The 20,066-nt window shown below is 43.1% G+C and overlaps 1 pseudogene across 1 annotated transcript; it reads left to right on the top strand.

Annotated features, from left to right (window-relative positions):
• Nucleotides 1-264: 264 nt before the first annotated feature.
• On the top strand, nt 265-20,060 carry LOC311127009 (collagen alpha-2(VI) chain-like; annotated as a pseudogene). The gene is made up of 32 exons (XR_014615264.1): nt 265-391; nt 638-751; nt 3,609-3,721; nt 4,653-4,813; nt 5,025-5,289; nt 5,597-5,927; nt 6,209-6,229; nt 6,338-6,403; nt 6,493-6,546; nt 6,643-6,687; nt 6,786-6,812; nt 6,915-6,941; nt 7,117-7,161; nt 7,254-7,307; nt 10,606-10,668; nt 11,549-11,611; nt 11,698-11,751; nt 11,869-11,904; nt 12,063-12,125; nt 14,381-14,443; nt 14,556-14,618; nt 14,822-14,884; nt 16,971-17,021; nt 17,150-17,185; nt 17,277-17,339; nt 17,442-17,504; nt 17,592-17,627; nt 17,865-17,910; nt 18,009-18,161; nt 18,302-18,747; nt 18,936-18,974; nt 19,282-20,060. The product of XR_014615264.1 is annotated as a collagen alpha-2(VI) chain-like (transcript).
• Nucleotides 20,061-20,066: the final 6 nt, after the last annotated feature.

Genomic DNA, 20,066 nt, shown 5'->3' with positions numbered 1-20,066 from the left:
AGTAGTGCACTGGGCCTTTACTCGTCCTGTATTAGCAGACTGATGTAGCCGTCTGTAGCACAGGCAAAAAATGTAACACCCCCGTCCCCGTCCCCGTCCCCGTCCGCGTCGCCGTCCGCGTCGCCGAAAAAATCTCATCACCCCCAAACTACTTCTGGTTTTGGTTTTACCATACCTAGATTAAAACACAGGATCAGGATCGTCAGACCCCAGGATTGGTGCTGGTTGTTCTAACTAATGTTTCCCTCCCGTTCTGTCAGGTATCGTGTGGCACACTGACCTGGTGGAGTCTCTGGAGCTGCAGAACCTGATGCTGAACACGGTCCAGACTATCCACTCTGCCGAGGCCCGCAGGGAGAGCAGGGGAGCACATTCCCGGGAGGACTACAAGGTGAGAGAAGGTTAAATAAGATGGGGAGAGCTCTCCAACCAGCCACTCAAATAAAGGGATCTACAACTCAGGGCCTCAAAGCTGCACTACAAATCTCCCAATTGGAGCGATACAGGTATTGATTGATTGGTTGATTGATTTGTTGTTGATTGGTTGATTGGTTGGTTGATTGCTTGATTTGTTGGTTGATTGGTTGATTGGTTAATTGATAGGCGGTGGACTTAAATCGGACGTTGTGTGTTCCAGGACCGTATGGATGAGCTGGACTACGCCAGGCCTCTGGCAGGACAGGAGAGGAAGCCTTTCGAACAGCACTAGAGGAAACGCACCATGTCCACTGTGGATCCTAAGACTGGCAAGGTAAAACAACTACCACAACTCCTACCACAAATATTGTCGTCTACACTGCAAGCAAAGGAGTTGTTGTTTGTAAATATTTAATTGTTGTATAATAATAATTGTCTGTTGTCATATGAAGTTGCAGAGTAGTTACCTATAGGTATATAGTTGCCTAAATACTCCCGTTCTCTGTAGTCTTTATTTTCGGCTGATACCGTAATATTAGGGCTCATAATGGAATACTGAATTTGAATATTGTGTAATCATTGTAGTTCAGAGTGCTAAGACATCCTATGTCCTGTAGATGTCCCTTCAGCTTCACTAACATGTAGTCTTTCAGGATAAACGCGTGTGTAGAACTGGCGTGTGACCAGCAATATTTGCTGGGATGTTTGATTTCACTCTGCTTGCTACAGGTTATGCACTTTATGGCAACTTTATTTATATTTAAAATATACTCAACAACAGTTGTCTTTGTGCTACTTACTGGTGGAATATAGTAGACATTATGACAATTACGATGTGGAAAATAAATGAAATACTATGTATGTTACCGATAATTAATTTGGATTTGCTTTGTTCTCGTGTTGTGTATTATTAAAAATGTGTAATTAAACTTAGAAATTAAATCAGCTCTAGTCAACTTTCTTTTCTATTCATTTGACTATACAGTGGGGGAAAAAAGTATTTAGTCAGCCACCAATTGTGCAAGTTCTCCCACTTAAAAAGATGAGAGAGGCCTGTAATTCTCATCATAGGTACACGTCAACTATGACAGACAAAATGAGAAAAAAAAATCCAGAAAATCACATTGTAGGATTTTTTATGAATTTATTTGCAAATTATGGTGGAAAATAAGTATTTGGTCAATAACAAAAGTTTCTCAATACTTTGTTATATACCCTTTGTTGGCAATGACACAGGTGAAACGTTTTCTGTAAGTCTTCACAAGGTTTTCACACACTGTTGCTGGTGTTTTGGCCCATTCCTCCATGCAGATCTCCTCTAGAGCAGTGATGTTGTGAAGACAGGGTCTCCTGAGTGGCGCAGTGGTCTAAGGCACTGCATCGTGCACAGTGCTAACTGTGCCACTAGAGATCCTGGTTCGAATCCAGGCTCTGTCGCAGCCGGCCGCGACCGGGAGACTTATGGGCGGTGCACAATTGGCCCAGCGTTGTCCAGGGTAGGGGAGGGAATGGCCGGCAGGGATGTAGCTCAGTTGATGGAGCATGGCGTTTGCAACGCCAGGGTTGTGGGTTCGATTCCCACGGGGGGCCAGTATAAAAAAATATGTATTCACTAACTGTAAGTCGCTCTGGATAAGAGCGTCTGCTAAATGATGTAAATGTAAATGTAATGTTTTGGGGCTGTCGCTGGGCAACACGGACTTTCAACTCCCTCCAAAGATTTTCTATGGGGTTGAGATCTGGAGACTGGCTAGGCCACTCCAGGACCTTGAAATGCTTCTTACGAAGCCACTCCTTCATTGCCCGGGCGGTGTGTTTGGGATCATTGTCATGCTGAAAGACCCAGCCACGTTTCATCTTCAATGCCCTTGCTGATGGAAGGAGGTTTTCACTCAAAATCTCACGGTACATGGCCCCATTCATTCTTTCCTTTACACAGATTAGTCGTCCTGGTCCCTTTGCAGAAAAACAGCCCCAAAGCATGATGTTTCCACCCCCATGCTTCACAGTAGGTATGGTGTTCTTTGGATGCAACTCAGCATTCTTTGTCCTCCAAACACGACGAGTTGAGTTTTTACCAAAAAGTTCTATTTTGGTTTCCATATGACATTCTCCCAATCCTCTTCTGGATCATCCAAATGCACTCTAGCAAACTTCAGACGGGCCTGGACATGTACTGGCTTAAGCAGGGGGACACGTCTGGCACTGCAGGATTTGAGTCCCTGGCGGCATAGTGTGTTACTGATGGTAGGCTTTGTTACTTTGGTCCCGGCTCTCTGCAGGTCATTCACTAGGTCCCCCCGTGTGGTTCTGGGATTTTTGCTCACCGTTCTTGTGATCATTTTGACCCCACGGGGTGAGATCTTGCGTGGAGCCCTAGATCGAGGGAGATTATCAGTGGTCTTGTATGTCTTCCATTTCCTAATAATTGCTCCCACAGTTGATTTCTTCAAACCAAGCTGCTTACCTATTGCAGATTCAGTCTTCCCAGCCTGGTGCAGGTCTACAATTTTGTTTCTGGTGTCCTTTGACAACTCTTTGGTATTAACCATAGTGGAGTTTGGAGTGTGACTGTTTGAGGTTGTGGACAGGTGTCTTTTATACTGATAACAAGTTCAAACAGGTGCCATTAATACAGGTAACGAGTGGAGGACAGAGGAGCCTCTTAAAGAAGAAGTTACAGGTCTGTGAGAGCCAGAAATCTTGCTTGTTTGTAGGTGACCAAATACTTATTTTCCACCATAATTAGCAAATAAATTCATTAGAAATCCTACAATGTGATTTTCTGGATTTTTTTTTCTCAGTTTGTCTGTCATAGTTGACGTGTACCTATGATGAAAATTACAGGCCTCTCTCATCTTTTTAAGTGGGAGAACTTGCACAATTGGTGGCTGACTAAATACTTTTTTTCCCCACTGTATCTGACCATTTCATTCATCTTACCTGGCTACCTAAGCGGGTACAGTACAAGTTCCTCTTCTCTCCAATTGTGAGTGAATCTGTCAACTGTTGCTGTTATATGTACCCCCTGTGATAAAGTCCAGGTTACGTCCCAAATGCCACCCTATTCCCTATGTAGTACACTACTTTTGACAAGGACCCATAGGGTGCCATTTGGGACGCAAACACCAGTCAGGCTGAATGCACAGGAGGAGTCTTTTCCTCACTAGATGTATGGCACGTCTCAACAGGCATGGAAAACATACCTTCTCCTTTCCCGCTCCGAGGGACTGATTCTGCAGGTACAGGATTTAGCAGAGGATCAGACTGTTGTGGCAACAGATCTTAAACTCTTCCATTGCAGGTCAGTCAAATTAATAACCAAATTATTAGTCATTATTAATTGTATTACTTGTATTTTTAATGATGACTGTTATTATACATCTAAGGTGAATTGAGATGAACATACTTGAAGGTGTTCTTGAAATGGAATGGAAGCGATTACTGTTAATAGCTTCTGTTTGGTATTTTAGAAAGTCTAGTAATCAAACAATCTTTTTCATATAAAGTAGCATGCTATTTCAGTCGTGATGAGGACAAAATACACGTTTTCTAATGATCAATTAGCCTTTTAAAATGATAAACTTGGATTAGCAAACACAACGTGCCATTGGATCACAGGACTGATGGTTGCTGATAATGGGCCTCTGTACGCCTATGTAGATATTCCATTAAAAATCAGCCGTTTCCAGCTACAATAGCCATTTACAACATTAACAATGTCTACACTGTATTTCTGATCAATTTGATGTTATTTTAATGGACAAAATAATTGCTTTTCTTTCGAAAACAAGGACATTTCTAAGTGACCCCAAACTTTTGAATGGTAGTGTAGTTTCAGACGATAACCTGCCTTCTTATACCAGCAGAAGTATGTGGCTATATTCCTCAGAAAATATATTATAATAATTTGGGGGGTGCTTATATTTGTCCTGTTACACACAAGTGTGTAATGGAAATGTGTTTCTTGCATATCCCAACTCCCCCTGAGACACCCGCAGGGAATGGGGTCACGGCCAGGGTCACCATTTTCCAGCGCCCCTGGAGCAATTAGGGTTAAGTGCCTTGCTCAAGGCCACAGAGACAGATTTTTCACTTTGGCGGCTCCGGTGTTCGAACCAGCGACCTTTCGGTTACTGGCCCAACGCTCTAACCTTGAGGCTACCTGCCGCGTTTATTACGTTCCACACAGTAGGTAATATAATGCTAAACCTTTTCCTTTTCTGTGGAGACAGTCTCATACAGATCGGCCACCTGTACACCTCCACACACAGAGGCATCATGGCAGGAGTGCTGAGGGTTGTCCTGTTGCTGTGGGTCCTCCAGGTCTCTACCCGGGTCTCTGCCCAGGACTCAGAATACGACCACCTGCTAGTGAGGCCCAGGAACATCAATGGTATGGCGGGGTGGAAGCATAGAGACCGTGGCTGTGAATCTGAATTACAAGAGCCATCAAATGTTGTGATATGATTGATATACTATTTATCAATATTGTAGATACATGTCGTAAACTTAGGTCTATTATACACAAGTAGCTTAGCCATTGTGGTGGAATAATGGTTGATATTCATGAACTACTTCACATTATTTTCTCACCCTCTGTCCAGACCAAAAGGACAACTGCCCCATCAACGTGTACTTCGCCATGGACACCTCTGAGAGTGTTGCTCTGAGGGAGTTCCCCTGGGGCAGTCTGGTGGAGGAGCTCAAGGTGTTCCTCCAGATGTTTGTGGAGAGGCTCCAGACCACCACCCTCAGGGCCAAGAGGGTCCAGTGGGCCTATGGTGGGCTGCACTTCTCAGACCGCGTGGAAGTCTTCAGCCAGGTGGTCACTGATGCGGCAGTCTTCCTGGGAAGGGCACAGGCCATCAGGTACATTACTCACTCAGCCACTCAGCCACTCAGCCAGCCAGTCAGTCACTCCCTCCCTCCCTCCCTCCCTCATTATTACTTGCTTACTTACTTACTGAATCCTCTTCATCTCTTTTGGGAGTATTATAAGGTAATACTAAGTTGAGCGCACCAATCCTTCAGAAGAGTTGCACGCACCAATCCTTCATAAGAGTTGAGCGCACCAATCCTTCAAAAGAGTTGAACGCACCAATCCTTTATAAGAGTTGAGCGCACCAATCCTTCATAAGAGTTGAGCGTGCTAATCCTTTATTCTCCTCGTTACCAGGTACATTGGTAGGGGTACCTTCATCAACTGTGCCCTGAGGAACATGACAGAGCAGGTGAGGCTAGCGGCCAGGGGAAAGCCCCGGCTCCAGTACGCTGTGGTCCTGACTGACGGCCACATCACTGGTAGCCCCTGTGGAGGGGTCTCACAGGCTGCCGAGGCTGCCAAGGCAGCTGGCATCAAGATCTTCGTAGTGGCCACCAACGAGGAAACCATGGAGAGTGAGCTCAAGCAGATTGTCAGTTCTCCTGTGGAGCTGTATAGGAAGGACTACATGGCATTCCCAGCTAGCAACCGCCAGGCTGCTGTCATCAGGATAACTGACACCATGGTAGGTTCATAGTGAAGCTTCCATTTGTGAAGTGGAGTAGGGATGTTTTGTGCTGTCATGGGTGATGCCAAGATGGGGCAGTGTAACAGTTTCTGTGTGTTGTATGTATCCTAGTTTGTGGCAGTGTAACAGTTTCTGTGTGTTGTATGTATCCTAGTTTGTGGCAGTGTTACAGTTTCTGTGTGTTGTATGTATCCTAGTTTGTGGCAGTGTTACAGTTTCTGTGTGTTGTATGTATCCTAGTTTCTGTTTAATACGCTGTCATTTCTTTCTCTTTCCAGATCAAAGAGACTGAATTTGAGGTGAGTCATATGAAGCACTGAAGGGTTGTAAAACGAAGGACACAATTGTCTTTCTTCTTTTTTATATTTGAAACCTCTCTGACCATATCTTCTGTGATTTCTCTCTAGTGCCAAGCTCCTATGTGCATCCAAACAGAAGGAGCCGCCGGGCCGAAAGGATACAAGGGAATGAAAGTAAGTAAGCAACGTCTTATTTTGATAAACCTAAATATGTTTCGGTTTATGACACTTCATGACATCAATGTTTGTTTGGTGTCTTGTAGGGTGCGAAGGGAACTGGTGGTGCAATAGGAGATCCTGGACAACCTGGGCCACCGGTTAGATTAAATACATGATGACACAATACAGGATGCACTAGCCATTTACACTCAATATGATTTAACATTTCATTTATGTTGGCTTTTTTCCTACAGGGAGACCTTGGTATCGAGGGCCCGATAGGTTTGCATGGACTGAAGGTAAGAGGAATTATGATATTTCTAACGTTTATCTTTTTTTGTGCCATGGTGCTTTGATTGAATATTTCATACATTATTTACCTAATTTATATTTACAGGGTCTTCCAGGCCTCAAAGGAGAGAAGGTAACATATTAGAAAATGCTCTAACAATTTGTTACTCGCGTATACACTACTAAGCTTTTTATATGTCCGTATTTGACATCATATTTTGTCATTGTTTCACAGGGAGATATTGGAGGATCTGGGCCAAAGGTACTCCCTTTCCACTGATATGAATTAATCTCAAACATGATTGGTTCATTAATGATTCCATTAGATTGATGTTATCTACATGCTGCATTTGGCGTAGTCAGCAGGATCAGTTCATTAGGACATGCACTATGTAACCAATTGCCAATGAACAATTTACTCAATCGGATCTCCTCAGGGTCAAAGTGGATCTCCTGGGTATAATGGCATTGATGGCGAAAAGGTATGTCTTATTTATTTGCTAACTTATTGATAAAAATACAGTATATTTAGACATGTCTAGTTACTGATGCCATCTACTTCATTGTTTTCCAGGGAAAGACTGGCACCATTGGCTCCCCTGGATGTAAAGGAGATGCTGGCATGCCGGTGAGATAATGCAGCGACTTTGAGCGTAATACACAGTGCATTCGGAAAATATTCAGACCCCTTGACTTTTTCCACATTTTGTTACGTCACAGCCTTATTCTAAAATGGATTCAAAAAAAAATAATTCTCATCAATCTATCCACAATACCCCATAATGACAAAGTCAAAACAGGTTTTTAGAAATATTTGCTAATTTATTAAAAATTAAAAATAGAAATACCTTTATAACATCAGTATTTAGAACCTTTGCTATGAGACTCAAATTGAGCTCAGGTGCATCCTGTTTCCATTGATAATCCTTGAGATGTTTCTACAACTTGATTCGAGTCCACCTGCAGTACATTCAATTGATTGGACATGATTTGGAAAGGCACACACCTGTCTACAGTGGGGGAAAAAGTATTTAGTCAGCCACCAATTGTGCAAGTTCTCCCACTTAAAAATATGAGAGAGGCCTGTAATTTTCATCATAGGTACACGTCAACTATGACAGACAAAATGAGAAAAAAAAATCCAGAAAATCACATTGTAGAATTTTTAATGAATTTATTTGCAAATTATGGTGGAAAATAAGTATTTGGTCACCTACAAACAAGCAAGATTTCTGGCTCTCACAGACCTGTAACTTCTTCTTTAAGAGGCTCCTCTGTCCTCCACTCGTTACCTGTATTAATGGCACCTGTTTGAACTTGTTATCAGTATAAAAGACACCTGTCCACAACCTCAAACAGTCACACTCCAAACTCCACTATGGCCAAGACCAAAGAGCTGTCAAAGGACACCAGAAACAAAATTGTAGACCTGCACCAGGCTGGGAAGACTGAATCTGCAATAGGTAAGCAGCTTGGTTTGAAGAAATCAACTGTGGGAGCAATTATTAGGAAATGGAAGACATATAAGACCACTGATAATCTCCCTCGATCTGGGGCTCCACGCAAGATCTCACCCCGTGGGGTCAAAATGATCACAAGAACGGTGAGCAAAAATCCCAGAACCACACGGGGGGACCTAGTGAATGACCTGCAGAGAGCTGGGACCAAAGTAACAAAGCCTACCATCAGTAACACACTATGCCGCCAGGGACTCAAATCCTGCAGTGCCAGACGTGTCCCCCTGCTTAAGCCAGTACATGTCCAGGCCCGTCTGAAGTTTGCTAGAGTGCATTTGGATGATCCAGAAGAGGATTGGGAGAATGTCATATGGTCAGATGAAACCAAAATAGAACTTTTTGGTAAAAACTCAACTCGTCATGTTTGGAGGACAAAGAATGCTGAGTTGCATCCAAAGAACACCATACCTACTGTGAAGCATGGGGTGGAAACATCATGCTTTGGGGCTGTTTTTCTGCAAAGGGACCAGGACGACTGATCCGTGTAAAGGAAAGAATGAATGGGGCCATGTATCGTGAGATTTTGAGTGAAAACCTCCTTCCATCAGCAAGGGCATTGAAGATTAAACGTGGCTGGGTCTTTCAGCATGACAATGATCCCAAACACACCGCCCGGGCAACGAAGGAGTGGCTTCGTAAGAAGCATTTCAAGGTCCTGGAGTGGCCTAGCCATTCTCCAGATCTCAACCCCATAGAAAATCTTTGGAGGGAGTTGAAAGTCTGTGTTGCCCAGTGACAGCCCCAAAACATCACTGCTCTAGAGGAGATCTGCATGGAGGAATGGGCCAAAATACCAGCAACAGTGTGTGAAAACCTTGTGAAGACTTACAGAAAACGTTTGACCTGTGTCATTGCCAACAATGGGTATATAACAAAGTATTGAGAAACTTTTGCTACTGACCAAATACTTATTTTCCACCATAATTTGCAAATAAATTCATTAAAAATCCTACAATGTGATTTTCTGGATTTTTTTTTCTCATTTTGTCTGTCATAGTTGACGTGTACATATGATGAAAATTACAGGCCTCTCTCATCTTTTTAAGTGGGAGAACTTGCACAATTGGTGGCTGACTAAATACTTTTTCCCCCACTGTATATAAGGTCCCACAGTTGACAGTGTATGTCAGAACAAAAACCAATCAAAGTAATTGACCGTAGAGCTCCAAGACAGGATTGTGTCGAGGCACAGATCTGGGGAAGGGTACCAAAAAATGTCTGCAGCATTGAAGGTCCCCAAGAACACAGTGACCTCCATCATTATTAAATGGAAGAAGTTTGGAACCACCAAGACTTCCTAGAGCTGGCCGCCCGGCCAAACTGAGCAATTTGGGGAGAAGGGCCTCGGTCAGGGAGGTGACCAAGACCCGATGGGCACTCTGACAGAGCTCCAGAATTCCTCTGTGGAGATGGGAGAATCTTCCAGAAGGACAACCATCTCTGCAGCACTTCACCAATCAGGCCTTTATGGTAGAGTGGCCAGACGGAAGCCACTCCTCAGTAAAGGCACATGACAGCCCCCTTGGAGTTTTTCAAAAGGTACCTAAAGGACTCTCAGACCATGAGAAACAAGATTCTCTGGTCTGATGAAACCAAGATTGAACACTTTGGCCTGAATGCCAAGCGTCACATCTGGAGGAAACCTAGCACCATCCCTACAGTGAAGCATGGTGGTGGCAGCATCATGCTGTGGGGATGTTTTTCAGCGGCAGGGACTGGGAGACTAGTCAGGATCGAGGGAAAGATGAACGGAGCAAAGTACAGAGAGATCCTTGATGAAAACCTGCTCCAGAGCGCTCAGGACCTCAGACTGGGGCGAAGGTTTACCTTCCAACGACCCTAAGCACACAGCCAAGACAATGCAGGAGTGGCTTCGGGACAAATCTCTGAATGTTCTTGAGTGGCCCAGCCAGAGCCCGGACTTGAACACCATCGAACATCTCTGGAGAGACCTGAAGATAGCTGTGCAGGAACGCTCTCCATCCAACCTGACAGAGCTTGAGAGGATCTGCAGAGAAGAATGGGAGAAACTCCCCAAATACCGGTGTGCCAAGCTTGTAGCGTCATACCCAAGAAGACACAAGGCTGTAATCGCTGCCAAAGGAGCTTCAACAAAGTACTGAGTAAAGGGTCTGAATACTTATGTAAATGTGATATTTCCGTTTTTTCTCTTTTATAAATGTGCAAAAATGTCTAAAAACCTGTTTTTGCTTTGTCATTATGCGGTATTGATGACGGGGAAAAAACAATGTAATCCATTTTAGAATAAGGCTGTAACATAACAAAATGTGGAAAAAGTCAAGGGGTCTGAATACTTTCCGAATGCACTGTATGTGTGATTGTAAATGTACTACATAGTCTGTATGCATGTGGTTATAAATGTCCTCCTCCACCTTTGTGGTCTCACAGGGAGAAGCTGGTCCTGCCGGTGACTTTGATATCAAGGGTGACGCGGGCAAGCCAGGTGAAAAGGTATTTGGATTCCTCACCTGATTCTTGAATTTAGTACCTTTGTACAGTGTCCTGTTCCATATAGAGTACCACAGTATGAGTCATAATACCCTTAAAACCTAGCGGTCAAACCAGGAAATGGTTCCAATCATTTTTCCACCATTCATTTTTACCATAGGGGATTTTAGAGACACTTAAAATAAGGGCTATATTTTGTGTATGCTTACCCTGGCATGACGTTTTGATAACCGTGTAAATCTCTCTAGGACAAGGTGACTTTTATCAATATATTTGCCTGTATTTACCCCCCAAAAATGAAATGCAAATTAGCTGCTAATGTGGATATCATAAAGAACTACAAATGCCATGATGATCTGGACGAGACTGCCGAATCGAGGCAAAGGTAAGAATCTCTGGATTAACTATCTAATGTTAGCTAAATTTAGTAATTAATAAATGGACAAAATGTATTTAATGGACAATTATGTGAACTGTCTTGTGCAAGTTTTAAATTTACACAATACCTGTTACAAAGGTGTCAGCTAGAGATGACATGCAGGAGCTTGTAGGGATTTGTAGTCTTGCATGATGTCTACTTTGATGCTACTTTGATGCTTAGCATTTTTGAATCTGAGAGTAAATAGAGCCGATTGGCCGAGAGAGATTTACATGGTTATCAAAACGTCACGCCAGTGTAAGCCTACACGAAACACAGCCCTTATTTTAAGTGTTTCTAAAATTCCCTATGGGAAAAATGAATGGTGGAAAAACAATTGGTACCATTTCCCTGTTCGACCACCAGGTTTTAAGGGTATTATGACACCTCCACTGTGGGGCTCTATAGGCTTCTTGAAACATGAGTCTTGTCCACCTGGTACATCCGGTATTGTGTTGTCTTCAGGGTGTTGCTGGGCAGAGTGGCAGGGCTGGACCACAGGGTGATCGTGGAGACGGTGGAGATAAGGTCTGGAGCTGAAGGACACGTTATCAGAAACACGATCAACTTCTAGTTATTTAGACAATAATACAGTAAGTGTGACTCTGTTACAGGGAGTTGCTGGTTATGTTGGAAACCCTGGTCTGCCTGGGCAAAAAGGAACCAAGTTACTGGGTCTGTATCGTTCAGAGAGATTAACACTATTTTAGTTTACTAACTAGGATTGTTAGGCTGCCAAATCAAACCACCTAATCATCTGCTTAAACAATATTTATGTTCATTAGGGTCAAGCTGGACCTGGTGGAAATCCTGGCCACACTGTGAGTCTCATATATTGAAGTCTGTATTAAATCAGCTGTAGACCAAGTGATAGTGTCTTCATACAGCGGTGTGCGTTGCGATCACACAAGAAAAGGACTCATAACATATACATTGACACATTCTATTTTGGTGAAACATGACGACATGTCTCTTTCAGGGAAGCAGAGGAGACAGTGGCAGAGCTGGACGACGGGGCAAGGCTGGCAAGAGAGGAGATAAGGTATCCACAAACAATCTAAAAACATCAAACATCTGATCTGTTTTTTACTGCATCACAACAGGAGAATCCATGTTGGTTGTATTCATTGGCAGTGGCGATTTTAGCATGTAAATCTTGGTGGGGCAAACTCCCCAAAAGAAATGTTATGCATGCCAGCAAAGCCACTACACAACACTAAACAATACATGAATTGCACTATAACGGTGACAAACGGTGCCGACAAACTGTTAGGGCCTACATAAAGCTGTCCCAGCAGCAGAGTCCCAACACCTTACCACTGCTACACCTGGCTATCAGCAGAGCCTTGTCTTGCAGCGAAACAGTTCATTCAGCCTAATTTACTGCCTTTAAAAGAAAACATAGCTGATATGGCTGACTTGCTTAAACAAATGTGGTTTCTACTGACAATTGAAATGTATAAACTTTGGCACAAGGGGATTTACGAGCAGATAAGAGGCAATCCGTAATTTCGATTAAGACATTAATGAGCGAGCTAGGACGGAGGTAGTCAATATAACTATTTGTTCAGCACCTTTGAAATGTATGGCGACAGAATTCAGAACATGGGCCATTCTTACAGTATTCTCCCTGTGCACCAAGTCAGAACTGTAGGATAAATAAAGGGGTCATATAAGCAGACAATGAAAGCTCTTACAATATTCGATGATGACATTTCTCTAAAACAGGCTATAGGCTAAATGTGCACCACCAAGTCAGAACAGTTGGCTAAGTTATGAGGTGAAAAGGGAGCAAATTATTAGGGTGAGGCACATGAGCTACTAACAGCTTACTACACAACATACACGTAGTATTACTTTCTTAGCTACAGTATACATATCTCCCTGGCATATTACATCATTTATGCAGCAGCATACAAGACATTTGTGGACTCACCTTGTTGTGCTGTTCTCACTTGAACAGGAAGGTGGCACGGCGGTCCTTCTTGTGGGCTGTAGGAAGAGGCCCGAAATCCAGAGTTGGATGACCGTTCAAAATTATTTTCCGTATTTTCCCAGTCGGAGCTAGTTTTAGCCGAGTTCCCAGTTGTCTTGAACTCACTGAAGTCTGAGATTTCCAGATCCGAGTTTCCAGTTGTTTTGAACACGGCAGAAGTCATGCTGGAGTGACAGCATGGCCAATGAGTTCAAACATGGCCCATGGCGTTACCCCCTTTTTCGTGATATCCAATTGGTAGTTACGATCTTGTCTCTTCGCTGCAATTCCCCTACGGACTCAGCGAAGGTCGAGAGCCACACGGCTTCTTGACACACTGCTCGCTTAACCCGGAAACCAGCAGTACCAATGTGTCGGAGGAAACATTGTCGAACTGAAGACCGAAGTCGACCGACCGGCCCAACACAAGGAGTCGCTAGAGCACGATGAGCCTAACCCGGACGACGCTGGGCCAATTGTGCACTTTCCCATGGGTCTCCCGGACACGGCCGGCAGAGACACAGCCTGGGATCGAACACGGGGCTGCAGTGGCGCCTAAGCACTCATTGTTGAATTTGCGATTTCCATCTTGTTGTGTAATGTTTATGTCCAATGGCCGAACGATACGTTTTATCTATCATTTCTCTTCATATGACAAGGATTGAAAAGGATTTGCCAGTAGATTGCCGACTTGATGCATGATGATGACTGCTTGTCTAGCTTGCTAGTTAAGATTTTGAAAGTATGATGTTGACATGATCAGTCCAATCAAAGCTAAGGTAGATATAACGTGATTTGACGTCATTTTATCTGTGGCCAATGACCTTGAGCCTTCTTGGACGGGCACTTCTAATGTAAGTCTATGGCAGCACCCAAGGGGCTTGAATTTTCGAGCTCTACCCGTAGATTTTACGGTGACATAGTGTCCCCATGAGTGACAGAACACTGAGCCAATCCCGGCGCAACTAAAGAACATTACCAACCCCTATGCTCTGAATTTTCTCCTGGCTGCACCACCACCACAGAAAGCACTGAGCTAGGCTGAAATACCTGCATTTTGGAGCTGCCTTACTCAAGAAAGCAAAAAAGAGACCATGTTTGGTATGCAGCTTTATTAACTCAATGATTTTGTAAAAAAAATGTTTTACATTGTTTGCAAACTGATATCTGACACGTATTAATGCCAAAATAACATGCAAAACAGGTTAAAAAATAAATAATAATGTTGCTAAACAGGTAGGGCTCAAAACAGGTGGGGCCCCACCTGCCCTGAATGACGCGTCGCCACTAGTTGGTTGTATTCATTGTCTTGCATCTTGCAGGGAGAACTAGGCCCAGAGGGAGTGAGAGGAGTTCCTGGAGAGAATGGAGAAAAAGGAGCAGCAGTGAGCCAACTTTTAATCAATCAAATGTAATCAATATGCATGTATTGTATTTCAATCAATACATTGAACTGCATCATCTTTTTCCATCCCTATAATATCCATCTCATACCAGGGGCCACCAGGTTTCCCAGGGGTCCGTGGTCCACCAGGTGAGGGTGGAGAGGCAGGACTTCAGGTGAATACTGCCCTAAATAATAATAATAATACCTGGTAAGTGCAGAAGTGCTCCAATGACCGAAGGCCACTAACCATTCAACCAGTCACCAAATATACCATTGGTCAAATAGGTGATATCTATGACAGGTGATGTAATGAAATTAGAAAATGATATTCTGACCGGTCACCATCAGTGTCCATGTTTTCTGCATGTCCTCATAGGGTTCTCAGGGGGATGCAGGGGACTTTGGCCCCCGAAGAGACACTGGAGAGGCAGGAGCTAAGGTAAGTTGATCTGGGTTCACCTTTTAGCAGCATAAACGTAACCACATGTAACATATGGATTTGCATTAGTATACACATGAAAAGTCCCAATGCAAAGTTACACCTCTCTTTTCTATTTTCCGAGTTATTACATCAAACAGATCAGAATTCACAAAAATGCCGGAAAATGCTTTTGCAGGACCCGGCAAGCCAGCCTATTCCCTACAATGTAAACTCCAACAGAAATAACTTCAAATGTATAACTTCAAATTAAACCAAATAGTTTGCACTCACGACTACTGGTTTCAATACAAAAATTCTACCAATTTACAAGCAAATACTTTATGAATGTATTGTTACAAATCAGCTTGCAAGGTTGCTAGCCCTACTAGCCTGCTAGCGTTATCCCTACCAGCCTGCTAACGTTACGTTAGCACTGCATGAGTCAGCCAGTTGCTATCAACACCTAGCTTACAGCTACATTAAAGTAAACCAACGTTTTTGAAATACATGACACCATCTAACCAATTATCAAATAATGTTACCGGTAAATGCAGTTATCTCAGCCAGCAAGCCAGCCAGCTAAAGTTAGTTATTCTATCCTGCTAGCTAGACTAGCCAGATAACTATCCTAGCTAGCCAACCAGCACGGTCGACATAGGTAAGTAGCACACAAAAAAAAGGCAACAGATATAAAGTAGAGAGAGCGGAGACTTACCGATTGATGGCTGAAGTAGCTACCGAAGAAGAGCCAAGGAGGGAGGCGCTTCAGCGGGAGAGGCCGTTTCACCGTCTGAGGGAGGGTCAATCCAATAGCAATATAGTGAGGTAAATCCAAAGAAGACAGATTCCAAAGGCAATAATCCAGAGGCGGCATTGGGAACAGGAGACTAGAGGAAGAGTCAACAATAAGACTGTGATTGGAGGAAGGCTCCAGACAGATGGAAATGATCACAACAGCACAGTCAGTCAGCTACTGTAACGTGCTATACTAAGCCAAGGTTGAAAAAGTGTGGTAGCCTACTTCACGGAGATCATGCGGCCCCCACGTGTGGGGAATCTAATTGGTTGTTTACATTTCACCTCCTCGTGATTGGTAGATTGTAGCTAACCACTGCCAACACTTGGTCTGCATGGCTTGGGGCCAACGTTAGCCAGCTCAAGCTAGCTAACGCAGAGTAGATTCTCCATTTGACGTTGAGAAATAGTGCATTGTGGGTAGTTTTGAAGATATCCGGAAATAAGTTAATAAATATGAAAAATCCCCCCAAATAATTGTTTGTAGTTATAGGTAACCGGATAGTGACTACAACTAAGTTACTAAGTATTTGACCACACTGTGTTGTTACTTTGGTGAGTAAAAACGCATGCTTCCTACCCTTTAATTAAGCAATAAGGCACAAGGGGGTGTGGTATATGGCCAATAAACCACGGCAAAGGGCTGTTCTTTAGCACAACACAACACGGAGTGCTTGGATACAGCCCTTAGCCGTGGTATTTTGGCCATATACCACAAACCCCCGAGGTGCCTTATTGCTTTTATAAACTGGTTACCAACTAAATTAGAGCAGTAAAAATAAATGTTTTGTCATACCCGTGATATACGGTCTGATATACCACGGCTGTCAGCCAATCAGCATTCAGGGCTCGAACCACCAAGTTTATAAAACTGCTTATAGCACAAATTCTGTTTGTGATATTGAAATTCTAACAACATACTTATTTAGGAAAAGTCAAGGAGGGCATGAGTAAAAAAATTGCAGAGATATTTAAACGTTTTATTCATATGCAGTCAAAATGACACACTCGACACGTTGCAACAGGCCTATAATAACACATACCTGAATCTGACAATGGAAGGAATTTCCTTTGAGGTGATGTTGGTAACTGGACATCGAGTACTGAGTAGGGCCCCCCTAAACATTAACTTTGAGGGGAAAGGATTATTTGTTGACATGCCCTGGTCACGGCGATGATTGATGACAAATCCTTATTTTCTTAGAATGAGAAAGTGGTCTTAGTGTTTTTGTAGTACACCTTCACAGGAATGGTAGCTGAGGCTAAATAGTGCTAAAAATGCTGTTTCTCTTTTTTAATTGCATGGTAGGGAGATCGAGGGAATGATGGATATAACTATCCAGGTCCCAGAGGCAAACAGGTATGAACTGCATTTGACTGAACAACAAAAGCCAATTTGAATGTCTTTTGGCAATTGAATTAGATTGGTAATCCTGTTTTAATTAGTGCCACGACAAACATGCTGACTCAACCTTATTTTTCTCTTAGGGAGGGAGAGGAGACCCTGGTTTACCTGGACTGCAGATAATCTTATGTACCTATTCTTAACAATCCATTTTTAAAATCTGAAATTGTTGGACCCCTCTATTCACTACCATGTCTATATTTTTCTCAGGGCACCAGAGGTTATAATGGAGAGAAAGGAGCACAGGGGACTACAGGAACCAAAGGACTGGCAGTACGTGCAGTATATCACAAACAGAGATATCATATTAATAAATGCACTCATTTAAATCAATTAATTTATTCCTATAAAAAACAGCTGTGGATTGTTTTACAGGGGGAGCCAGGGCAAGAGGGTGTTCCTGGGGACAGAGGGGTGAGGGGGCCACCTGGACCACCGGTAAGTATTATTCCTATGTACACATACACAGATGCATTTAGTTCTCATTTGTGATTAATTTCATCCATTAAATGTTTCTGTGTCTAGGGAGGACCTGGTTCTCGTGGGGCCTCTGGTCTATCGGTAAGTAACAGACTTTATTTATTCATCCTGATTAACAGATATCGTGTAGCTCAGTTGGTAGAGCATGGCGCTTGCAACGCCAGGGTTGTGGGTTCGATTCCCACGGGGGGCCAGTATGAAAAACAAAACAAAAAACTAACTGTAAGTCGCTCTGGATAAGAGCATCTGCTAAATGGCTAAAATGTAAATATTTTATATCTCGCTGAGAGAATGCTGATGAATATTCTTGACTTTCAGGAGTGTGAAATCATGGGATTTGTCAGAGAAACATGCGGCTGCTGTGGTAATGGTTCATTTCCAGTTATAATGACAACCAATTTTCCTGTAATAATATAAAATGCCCATGTCACAAGTCTTATTGTTAACTTCCTCTCTGTGCAGATTGTGAAAAGGTTTGCCCTCTCCTGGACCTGGTGTTTGTGATTGATAGCTCTGAAAGTATTGGAAAAACCAACTTCAGCCTGGCTAAAAACTTTGTCATCAGTGTAGCAAACAGACTTGGGAAGATGGCCAAAAACGTATCTGACGTCTCAGGTAAACTTAATGTTACTGTATTATTATTATTATTACAACCACTGTTTGAATGGAAAACAATAGATCACAAATATTTCTAGGAACAGGATTTAAAATATATATATATTTTATACATATAATCAATTTGAAACCCCCAAAAGGATCTCGTCTTGGTGTGGTCCAGTACAGTCACCAGGGGGCAGTTCAGGCCATCAGGATGGACGATGGAAGCGTCACCTCTGTGACATCCTTCAACACAAAGGTCAAAGCCATGGAGTGGATCGCTGGAGGCACCTGGACTCCCTCTGCCCTGAAGTACACATACGACCAGCTGATAGTACCAGGTCGCAGGGGGAGGACCAAGGTGGTGGCCATAGTTATCACAGACGGTCGCTACGATCCTAAAGACCTGGATAATCTTGGAGCCCTGTGTAACGGGGTGGACGTTTATGCCATCGCCATCGGGATATGTTTGACTCTGGGGCAGAGAGGCAGAATCTGGAGAGGATAGCCTGTAATATGGGCGACCGGGTGAAGACCCTGAGTGTCTACGCTGAACTTACAGCTGAGGAGTTCTTAGAGGAAATAGAACAAATCCTCTGTCCAGGCAAGTCTATGGTTAAGTCCCAAATGACACCCTATTCCCTATATAGTGCACTACTTTCCAGAGCCCTATATAGGGGATAGGGTGCCATTTGGGATGCAGACTACATTTTATCAACAGTTCAATGCTTTTATTTTGTGAAAATCACCCACCCTGACAAATGAACTACATTCACTCCTTTATATCTCTAGAACCAGAGAATATCTGTCCAGACCTGAAGTGTGCCTCAGGTGAAAAGACAACTTCTTTTTTATTTATTTTTTTACATCTAATTATGGGGCTAAGCTTTTCTTGTTCTTTCATATTGCACTAATGAAAACCCCTAGCCTTTAATATTTGTTCGGTTGGAAAATAACTATTAATGTCTTTCCAATATATTCTGGATATGAACATTACAGCCAACTACAGATGTATTAAGAGTTTATGAATCAACAGTCTGTATAACATTGACTTTTGTAAGTCGCTTTGGATAAAAGCGTCTGCTAAATGGCATATATTATTTATATTATTATTATATTATTTGTATTATTGTCAAAGATTTGAGTTTGGCTCCAGTGATCCAGTGCCCCGTAGACATCCTCTTCTTCATTGACGGTTCTGAGAGAACAGGGGGCAGAAACTTAATCAGTGTGCTGCACTTCATCGAGAGACTCTCCCAATCGATCCCTCTCTCCAAGGAGGTCTCTTCAGGAGCTCGCTTCGCTGTGCTGCAGTTTGGAGGGGAGCAGGACCCTGAGGTTCTTCTGGACTTCTCTAACAACCACAGAAAGATCAGCTCCCTGGTCTCTAAAGCAGTCTACCGCGACTCATCCTCCACTCTGGGCAGCGCTATTCTCTATGCAACTGAGAACCTCGTCAGTAACCCTGGAGGTCAGTTCAGAGGGGTACGTCCGGACGCAGAGCTCACCTTCGTGTTCATTACAGACGGAGTGACCTCAGACAAGAACTTTGCTTCCATGAGAAGGGCCAACGCAGTGGGTGTTGCTATCACAGTGGGATCAGATATTGACAGGGAGCGGTTGCTGCAACTCACTCTAAGGGACAAAGCGCTCATCTTTAACCTGAAGAGTTTCAATGACTTGGCCCTCCCTGGGGTTGTTAAACACATGGCTCTTTGCCTAGGTTAAACCAGGTTTGAAATATATTCAGGGCCCCATTTGATTTAACCCTCCCCTGTAGGCTAACAAAGACCTAGAACTGATTTTGTTCTCTAGGATATGTTCTATACAAAAAAAGTGATGAATGATATGTCCTTTGATGTATCTTTTCTATAATGATTTTTTATTAGACTACCTTTTAAAAAAGATTTGTGTAAATAATCT

The sequence above is a fragment of the Coregonus lavaretus genome, assembly GCF_964263955.1.
Source record: "Coregonus lavaretus genome assembly, chromosome: 3".
Taxonomy (NCBI): domain Eukaryota; kingdom Metazoa; phylum Chordata; class Actinopteri; order Salmoniformes; family Salmonidae; genus Coregonus; species Coregonus lavaretus.
This window is presented reverse-complemented; position numbering and strand designations above follow the sequence as displayed.